This window comes from Sipha flava, unplaced genomic scaffold (genome assembly GCF_003268045.1).
Source record: "Sipha flava isolate LNK unplaced genomic scaffold, YSA_version1 50225_pilon_pilon, whole genome shotgun sequence".
NCBI classification, from domain to species: Eukaryota; Metazoa; Arthropoda; class Insecta; order Hemiptera; family Aphididae; genus Sipha; species Sipha flava.
The window spans coordinates 21070-30981 of NW_020273374.1; the positions used below are offsets into that span (position 1 = coordinate 21070).

The 9912-nt window shown below is 33.0% G+C and overlaps 1 long non-coding RNA gene across 1 annotated transcript; it reads right to left on the minus strand.

Annotated features, from left to right (window-relative positions):
* Window positions 1-651: 651 nt before the first annotated feature.
* LOC112690395 lies at window positions 652-4041 on the minus strand. Its single transcript, XR_003149213.1, has 3 exons — window positions 3370-4041; window positions 1077-1152; window positions 652-951 (listed from the first exon to the last, which is right to left on the minus strand). It is a non-coding gene; the product is annotated as an uncharacterized LOC112690395 (long non-coding RNA).
* Window positions 4042-9912: the final 5871 nt, after the last annotated feature.

A 9912-nucleotide genomic window follows, 5' to 3' on the forward strand; every position in this document is an offset into this window, starting at 1 on the left:
CTAGTTAAGTAGAATCATCTATAAATGACGATGTCATCAATAGATCATGTGAGAAGTTTTATGTAAAAATTACTTACGCAAAAGGAAAGAAAGAAACACGTCCAGAATTCTAAATTTCTAAGAATTTTATCTGAAGTTGATAACTGTGGTTAACTATTTTATGCTGGGTACGTAATTTACAATGAAAAAACCGTAGTCGTGCGAATTTGGTTTAGACCTTTTAAAATAAATTATTTTAAACAGCTTGATATGGGTTGATTCCATTTAATATAACCATTCTCAATTATAAATTAGACTATAGAGCGGTAAGATATAGTAATATCGGTAACAATATAGCAACAATGTGGTAAGATTTACATTTAAATTTGTGATTGATACATAAGTATTTTATAAAAAAAATATATATTTAAAAAATAATTATTGATATCGTAAATAAAAATAAGAAATTTCAAACTATAAATACTTTTAATTGTATTAAATGATATTACAAACGATTTTGTTATAATTTCCGTTTATTTTTTATCATAACTACGAGCATAAAAACACATATATACTGCACAAAAAAAAAAAAATTGATTATTTATAAACAATTGATTTTAATCATAAATTTGTTGGTTGTATACATTATATATTGTCACTTATGAGTAATTATTTAAATAATAAATCTATCGATGCTTAAATTAAAAGAATAATACATCTATATTTTCTTCATTTTTTTCTATCTAATTAAGATTATAGCTTATCGCTGCAATAACCAATTTTCTCTCTGCTTCTTTTAAATGGGTTTCCGCATTTTCCATTCCTATTATCTTATTTCGCTCTGTCCATCCATCGTTGTCAAGATTGAACTCTGAGCCATTATGAGTCTGATTTTCAATCTGTAATTTTCCCTAGTATTCTCTCCGATCTCTATACGAGCACTGCACTTCATTATCTTCTGCTCGGAGCACTCTAAAAATATATAAAATATATTTATACAGTTTTGCAAAATATTTTAAGTGATTCTAGTTGTAATAATGATACAGTGTTAGGAGCTAGTGTTTAAGATCAAATTAAATTTATATTTCTTTACTTACTACATATCTGGAATGATATGCTCTCGAATATCGATAGAATTAATTGCTCTCGACAATCCAAAAATACTTCATTTAACTGTATATAAAAAGTAATAAAAGAATTAGTAAATATAATTAAATAGGTACGAAACAGTGGTCTAGCATTTTTAAGAAATCAAGAAATATATGGTATTAGAACTTACAGAGGATTGTCATTCACTGAATTCTATATAAGAGATCGAAAGGGAATTTAATGCTTTGATGGATTCAATTACGGTTTTAATGGACAAATAAATATAGAAGAAATGATATCCGATTTTTGAATTTTAAATTTTTCTTATCATTAATCAAACTATACAACAAAAAAATATGCATCTAATTTGGCAATGTAATATGTAAATGATTTAGATGGAACAGATTATGACTAATATGATCCAAACACCAAACACATTATCACTGTTTTCGGATTTATATACAGTATTCTGTATTCACGCGAGTTTAGTTCGGTTTCCTAAACTCCTTTTCTCCGTTACCTCTATAGGTATGATATGGTCGGCCCATATTAGATAGGCAGATTTTAAAATATAATATAATATATTTTATGCAAAACTCGGGCGTGTACATACTACTCGCCTTAAAAACACGACGACAGAATTCAATGCGTTTTGTTTCCAAACTCAATATTATCCGTACTACACATGGAGATACCGTTCCACGGCGAAGATAATTATAATAATGCATATTTACGCATTTATAAATCGTCGTAACCGGTCGTCGACGGCCGCCATTGTTTTTAATTACAACTATTAATCGTCCGAAAAGCCTCGACAAAGACGACACTGTAGCATTATTATAATACTGTAAGATATGATTATACTATGTACTCGTAAATCTTCCACTATACTACTACTACAAACTGCTACTAATAGTAGTGGTGTATATTGAGGGGGCCTATTGAGTAACAGCCCCCCCTCCCCCGAAATGTTTCAAAAAACTTAGAAATTATTTTAAACGTTTGTTATATTTTAATGTTGCTTTATGCTTATTTAGAATTTGTGTCCAACGCAAATATAACCATGTTTAATTGGTCTGTAATACTATTTTTATTTTTTTGATGTTTTTTTTTTTATTTTGATTACCCAGAGAAAAAATGACAAAAACCATTTAGTAATATTAAATATATAGTCCTGGCTAATATACTAATCCTGGCCACGACCTAATAACCAATACTATTGCTAAACATCTGTCTAAGAAAGCAATCTTTCTTTTCATTTATATCTACAATAATATTCTTCGTCCACCTTATAGTCTTATATTTTATATCCCTCCTACCTGGGAACCCGCAGTTGTTATCCTAATCCACAAGCCAGGTAAATCTTCTTATCAGACCTCCTCGTATAGGCCTATTAGCCTATTCCCTACATTCTCAAAATTTTTAGAAAAAATCGTATTAAAAAGAATTTATCCAATACTAAATAATAAAAAAATTATTCCAAACGATTAATTTGGCTTTAGAAGCAATCATTCCTCTCTCCATCAACTATATCACACACGTTTATTGTTATTTCCAATGGATTATAGAATATTATTATTCATTCACAAATATATAAGATTTAGGATTAAAAATTAAAAATATATTCGATACATTTACTTAGCTCGCTAGAAAACGACTGCCGATAAGGTTGAACAGGCAAAAGGCAGACACAGTCATCGCTTACATTATTGCTGACACTATATTTATTGCTATGTTTAATTTACGTCGACATTAAGTATTTAATATAGGGATTCCTATTCTAACAATACTTATAATATATAGTACTCAAGAAGCTTAATCTTCTTAATCATAAATCTAGGCCACAATATCTTGGCATGTACATTTTATTAAAAGGTAATATAATCAAAGTAGGCCTAATTAACTTATTTTTGATCGATTACATTACTAGAGAAACAAATATGGACAGAAGTAATGATAAAAGACAAAATAATTCTAATCCTGGGAACTCATATAATTAATAGATATTCGTATGAGAATCCAAATAGGAAAAAATCGTTCTAGAGCAAAACGAAAAACGAATATGACCGAAATGAAATCAGTGGTGACTGAAATCATGATAATAAAAACGATTAAGGAACAATTAAATTTTTAATAGTAATAATGTTGCACTTGGGCCAGAGAAATTTGATGTTAATGCTCAGGCGTGCTTTGGAGGCAATTATTTAATTTTTATACTCGTGTATTATAGTTATGTCATAATCATGCACATAATAACAATTATAAATATCTAATAATCTAGAAATGAAAAAATAACCATACTTCGCATCGTCTTCCCTATACACGTGCGCTTCGCGTATATATTATTATAATATGAGGTACGCGTACTGACGGCCGGAAACGTTCTGTAAAATAAAACACATCATTCATAATATATATGGTTGTACGTTCGTATGTGTGTTGTGGCATTGTGCACATCCGATCGCGGTGCAATAACTCAATACCCAGTACACAGTATATACTCGCGCGTATTATAATAATACGTATGTGTAGGTTAGGAGGTGAACACACACACACACACCGACCGACGGACGACTAATTATTACACATACATACATATACAAAATATGCACGATGGACGAACGATAACCGGATTGGGAAGTGTACGTGTTTGTACGTGTGTATCTGAATTTATTGCTAGCCCGAACAATACAGCCTCGCGGTCCAAATAATTAAGTCGTTATGTAGTTATCTCGACACTAGGTTATACCGTGTATACTATACCAGGTACCAATATAGATATTTCTAATAACTAGTCGCGTATAAAATGTTCGTGAAGTATATAATATAGTTGTACGACGACATCGCACACCGGTGGCGGTTAGGTTATTTATTTTTTTTTCATTTTCTACAACAATGAAACGAGTTTTTATGTTTCATCCGCGCACGTGTTCAAAGGAGAAAAAAAATTCTATTCGACCAGTGGGCTAAGTCTGGAGTTTTCCGTCGACTGAACGAGGGGTAGTCAACACGGAATTTTTTTTACGCACCGCCCACCGTTGTACTCGTACAACCCTTTTACAATCATGTACATCGTGTGCATAAATAGAGGTGTACTTATATATATATATATATGTAAAGAAAATACTTTCTTGTAAATATTATTATTATTATTATTATTATTAAACATCGATAAGGTGATAACATTCTAAAATTGATAGGTTGTTTTTTTAAGGTTGTTAACTTCACTTTTAACTTTTGTTGATTTTAATATTGTTTTTTTTAAATTATTATTAGTAATTAAGAGTGACAATAGTAACATAAATTGTTGTTTCTTTTGTTTTTACAGGTAAATTTGTCTTTTTTGTAAATGATGTAAATAATAAATAATAAATAAACTTTTGTATTTACAGAGAAACTAGTTACTATTATCTAATAAAATCCAATAACTTCCATTATAAAACAACAATTTTTGTTTATGATGTCAAGATTACAGTTTGAATTTACGGTAGTAGCTTCACCAAAAGATATAAAAATAAATGTAATTGCCATAACCTCAATTAGTACAGAGGATGGAAAAAGGTATATATTGCCAGAAGAATTTAGATATATGGGAAGTCATTTAGAATTGAGAAATTCAAACTATTACACAAAAGTAGTTAATTCGTTAAAGAACAGAAATCAGGTAAGAAAAGTGTGGATTACAATGACAAAAGAATTAGAGGAGGTATATATTGACGAAGATGAAAATCTACAATTTAAAGACCAATACTTAGAGGAAATAAATGAAGAGAACTTAAACAAAACACAGGATCATAATCTGAAAGGGATATTAGAAAGACTGATAGAAACAACACAAAATAAAGGTAAATAAAAGAACTTAAAACAAATAGCAGACAAACTTTTGATAGAAAAATTTTCAAGCAAAAATATTAATGTTAACCAGTGGATGGAAAGCTTTGAAAAAGAGTGCTCTAGATTTCAAATAGATGAAAAAGAGGATAAAATTGAATTATTAAAATCATTCTTGGACAAACCAAATTTAGATTGGTACTCTTTTACACTCATAAGATTAACAATAAATGCTGGTTGGTCAGAATGGAAAAAAATATTTTTAGAATGCTTTATAGATAATGGATGGAATAATGTTACTTATGCACTATCATTCAAATACCGGGAAGGTTCGTTAATGATTATGCTATGAAAAAAGAAAAACTTTTAATAGATTTTAATAAAAATATGGATATTAAATCACTTATAGCGTTGATAGCAGTAGGGCTACCAGAATTTATTTTGAACAAAATTGATAAATCAGAATTAAAAGAAACAACAGACTTATTTAATAATTTGAGACAGCTCGAATGTCAAGTAAAAAAAAATCCTCAAAAAAAATTCACATTAGACTATCAAAGAAATATCAAATATGAAGAAAAGAAACCTTATAAGATATATGAAGATTTGGGTAAATGTGTAAGATACTACCCTAATGAAAAATGTTGGTTTAAGAGGAATGAAGAAAATAGAGAAAAAAACACTACAACAAGAAAGGTAAATAACAATTCTATCTTAGACGTAGAAGTTTCTGATAAAACAAAAAACGAATAAACACACCACTAATTAAATTAAACATTGTCTTAGAAGATAAAATAAAAATAGAAGGGATTTATGACTCAGGATCTCAAGTTTCATTGATTAATAAAATTTAATAAAAACTATAAATAATAATAAAGATAAGAATAAAATACAATTAAAAACAATTAGTGGTGTGTCATTCACAAAAAGATAATATTAACATGTATTGATAAAAATGATTAAAAAATATATTTACCTATACATATGAATTCATAGGTTTTTCAGTCAACGCGGCACTTGACTATATAAACGAATATTATACTTCCAACTAAAAAAAAAAATCCATCTTTTTTTCTGTTTGCACCACCGTATTGCTACATACGAAATTATGTATCGTGCACTACATATTGCGATCGTAGCAGGTCGAGTATAACAAAGCGCAGGGAACGCACTGCCGGAGGAACGATTAGAAAATGTATCCAATACTGTTGTGCGGCAACCGAGAATGGGCCCCGATGAGTGAAAATATTGAAAACGCTACGTTTTTGTAACGCGTACAAGTAAAGGCGTTTTTACGGCTATGGCCAATCTGGCAATGGCCAGACCTGCAAAATCCAGCTCCGTTTTAAATTTATGCTTAAATCATTAAAAATAATTACTAAAAAGTAAAAAGAAGTAAAAAGAATGATTAAATAAAACAGAACTAAATATTAAATATTTTCACATAAAATGTTATACCTACATATATATGATATGTCTGTGACATAAACAAACCAATAATATTTATTATCTAATATTCATAGCTATAAGGACCTGCGTAGTTGTATATTATGTTATAGACCTTTTATTTATTTTTTTTTTGAAGAAAGTGAGTATATTATTTACTAGCCATAGCTACTGTAGTAGCTACAAATACTAAACATGTACGTTCGAGGTAGTATATTGTGTATATGTCACTCTTTGTCTTCATATCTAAATGAAAACTTCAATTTTCCTAATGAAAAATTTTATTGGCCATACCTGTGAAAAAATTTAGACACGCCTATGCGTACAATATAAAAATATGTATTTGAATTGTACGCACGTTACAGGCACACCACTAACATTATGTGCGTACGCTTTGAACCGTCCGAAACGGTTTTGGACGAATATACAATGTACGTGTTGGACACATTGAATTTTTCGGTGCATTCGTCTGCACTTCAAAACGTAATACGTATACGATGGGTGTACGAAGTCGTTTCTGCGTCACGAGCACACACTTCGGTATGCGTTGTAATTAAAAATGTGCTCTTCGACTCGGTCCGTAACGTTTGAATAATTGGATATAATTTTTACGTGCCTTTTTTCTTTTTTTTCCTACCTAATCGGCAACGTATAACACGGCGCCATCTTATCGCAGTGCATATGTCGTGTATAAGTCGATATGAGTACACGTGAATAGTGTTCGGAACGTTGGCCTAAAAATTGAACTCGTTCGCATTGATGTTAATTTTTTTTTTTAAAGTGATCACGAACAAGTTCGATGAAAAGACGAACGCATTCATTTGGCCGTTCTTAAAAATGTTTTTATTTCAGATTTATGAATTACCTTCCTGCATTCTGTATAAATGGGACCTTTACAACATGTATTAGTTATATTTTACTTTATGTTTAAAACCTATATTTAAACGCATTACAATTAATATTTATTATTTATACATATATTTTCGAAATGTTAAATCAATTTGAACGTCCCAAAAATTGTTCGGATTCATTAAGACTATAAACGTCGTCCATGTTTACGTTCTGTTTGAAAAAAACGATTAAAGTTCGCGTGTCGTTCACAAAGTATGAACGTGAACGCTAAGACGTGCGTTCACGAACGACGTTCATTCCAAACACTGTATTTATACATAAACATATATACACAATGTGTATTACACATGTATATCAATGAAAGCGATTGGTTTGGAAACGTGAAATTTAAACTGTCAATTAACAAAATTATAAATAATAATGTGGCGGGTGCCTATAATAAATCGTATAGGCAATTTTACCTACTCCATGCGTACTGCGTGTACTGCCTTTGTAGATAGACAACTCAGGTACACGATGGGCCGATAGCGTTTGACGGCGACGCCGGAAAGGAACGGAAACAATTTAGTTATTCAAGGGAAAACAGGAAGTTGAGTTTAGTTATTGGGGGGAGGTCTATATGGTCGAATCAATCTCGTGCAATGACCACGGAGCTCACACATAGATCGGACGAATAATTAACAATTAAACATTCAGGACACAACTTACAGACTACTTAAAATTACTGCAGGTAACGATGTTGACAAGAAGTACTGGACGGCCTCACACACACACCACGTCGGGTGCTGGCGGACTTACGTATGGCAACAAGTCAAACGTAGTTGCCCAGTGTACTTGCAACGAACCAAACAACGACGAACGTACTGACACAACAAGGATGGTGACACAGAATGTTGGGCATACAATTCAGTTTTGAATTTGGTGCGGTTGTATGCTGTTTGTGCCAATATTGTTATTTGTCATTTGTTCATGTTATCATTTTCGTGCGATGCGTAGCGGTGCGTTGCGTATCCGCTGCCATCGTCGGCGGCGGTGATAAGCCTCCGTGTGCGACCGGGGCCGGGTACGTAATCGCGCTGTTATCGTCGCGCGTAAATGTGTCCGTTAGTCCACGTTTTCAGAGTTTTTCCGGTTATGTTTTATAATAGTCAAAGTCATGTTCTCAGTGCCACAAAGTTTCGTAAGTTCTCGTGTTTTTTGGTTTAGTGTGGTGGCACTGAGACATTTATCTTAATTTTGTGGTGTCCGGCGGCCTTAGCCTTCCTGGTGAATGTCGTCGGCCCGGTCTCGCTCTCTTCCATGTGTCTTCGTGGTGTGCACATCAACATTCATTTTGTCAAGTTTTTCGTACGTCTGCAACCATTTGTTAAACCACGTTGTCTTGTGTTGTTTCTGTTTATTGGCCGTCTGGTATTTATCGTTCTAGCAACTATTTGTTGCGGGTTTTGATAGTTTTTTGGTTTTAGGCATATCTACCAGCGGTCATTGTGATTAACGTGGTTTCGAATTGTGTTGTGTTTTGGCTGCAGTGTGAATTCGTCGTTCGTCTGTGACTGTGTTTGGGTGGTCGCACGCAGCGGGGACTGTGCTTTTTGAGTTTTGTTGTATTGTTAAGTATATTGTATAAGCACATAGGTGTATAACCTAACCCGCGGATTGTCGTTCCGGGTCAATCATACCAGCCCGGTCGTATCATCTTTATCAACCCAGTATCATGTCGTACACAGTAAACTGTTTATTGTTTAATTTTTGTTCGCAACACGCGAAACATTATTATTTATTGTCAACTTATATCCATTATGTTATTGATTTGGCCGATCGTATTGTGGTCGCGCATTATTTTTATCATTTACTAACCCTAGCTGTTAAATCTTAATTATTGCAGAACTCTATAATAAACAGTTCTGTACATTTCATATCATCAAACATTGTTGTCAATAGTTCCTCATACTCATGCATAAACTCAAATACTTGAATCTATATTTTACAGTTCTCTCTCTCCTTCCTACAAAGTCACCAACAGATACGACGTAAGTAGTCACACGCCTGACGCGTATCGACTACGCCGCTTTCAGTGCGGATACACATACACGCACACGCACATACGTGTTAACCGGCTAATTGTGCAGCCGCATCGCAAATTTTTGGTCCTTCGAGCCGGATAGTATTTCCGTGTGATTTCTTCGTCACAATCGTACATCAGTACACCATCATTTAATTCGTACTACTTCGTAACTTCGTAATAGCACCGTCAAAAAAGGAAGAGGACCCGGAAATTGTTTTAACGCGAGCGCGCGCTAAACGTGATATCGTATTGAAGTCAATCAAACGTATGCACGCTATAGCATTAGAGGCACGCGTTGCTAGCGATAAGGTACGGTCACTTATTGCTCACACCGATGATTTAAATAATCTCGTCGAACGATTCCAATATCAACAACATGTTATTATGATATTGATGATCCGGTGTTTACGTCTATGGATTCCATGCGTCTCGAAATCAAAACAGTTGTTGCGAGTGTTGTTCCCCCGAGTGCCGTTACCGCGAGCTCTTTTGAAATTAAATTGTCGTCTTCGTCGTTCACCACGTTCGCGCCACAACAATGCAGGGCCGGATTTAGGGGAGGGCTGAGTGGGCTGCAGCCCACGGGCCCCCACTAATTCGGGGCCCCCACAATTTTATGATATTTAAATTAGAATACAGAAAAAAATATT